Below are 885 nucleotides of genomic sequence, written 5' to 3' on the forward strand. Positions count from 1 at the left end.
TGATGATTGAATTTGCAATCCTCTACTATACACATGCTGCCAGAATAATCAGACCCCTCCATGTGCAGCCCTTGGTTAGTGTTTGAGACCCTGGGAGCTACTCATTCTTAATACAAGGCTGTGTCATTTTCACCACAGCTGATATTTTAGCAAGTAGAAGCTGCCATTAGAGTTTCTCTCAAAGACATGCTTTCACCTGCTGACCTTGTTAAATGCAGCTCGAATCTACTGACTGGTAGAAACTAGACTACAAAGATCCTGGCATCAAGTTAGGACAACCCACAGAACCGTCTCAGTTTTAGGGCTTCTGTCAAATTAAAAAGAAAGTTCAGCTATTTGATGGCCATTCTGAAACTTCTTTCCTGCACCTGATTCCACTTGCCTCATTCACCTGTGCTATCACTTCCAATTTTCTCTTTGTTCTGTTTCACTTCTATTCATAGAACAGTTCAGTCAATGCACTTATGCCACACCCTCCTTTCAGAAACAAACAGTAATAATCACCTTCCTTGAGTAACATCGAAAATGGTTTCCTCTCACAACACCCAGAGGAAGCTCCACTCCCAGGTACTCTGACACACCCAGGATCAGAGGTAAGCAGGAACCAACATCTGTCCCAACACTGGGAGTAACTGGGACCAGCCAGACTAGGCACACAGGAACTCTGCCAGCCCAGTGATTCCTGTTCCTTCTGGTCTGTCTAGGTTAGTGTTCTAAGCAGACCTTGGGCACAAGCTCTGCAGCCAGTCCCACAACACACAGAGAAAGCCACACTCCCAGGTGATCTAACAAGCCCAGGATCCCAGGATCCCAGAATCCCAGGATCAGAGAGACAGCTTGACTCTGAGGAGTTCAGACACAACCAGGATCACAGGAAGGAGAGGC

This window comes from Mastomys coucha, unplaced genomic scaffold (genome assembly GCF_008632895.1).
Source record: "Mastomys coucha isolate ucsf_1 unplaced genomic scaffold, UCSF_Mcou_1 pScaffold15, whole genome shotgun sequence".
NCBI lineage: Eukaryota > Metazoa > Chordata > Mammalia > Rodentia > Muridae > Mastomys > Mastomys coucha.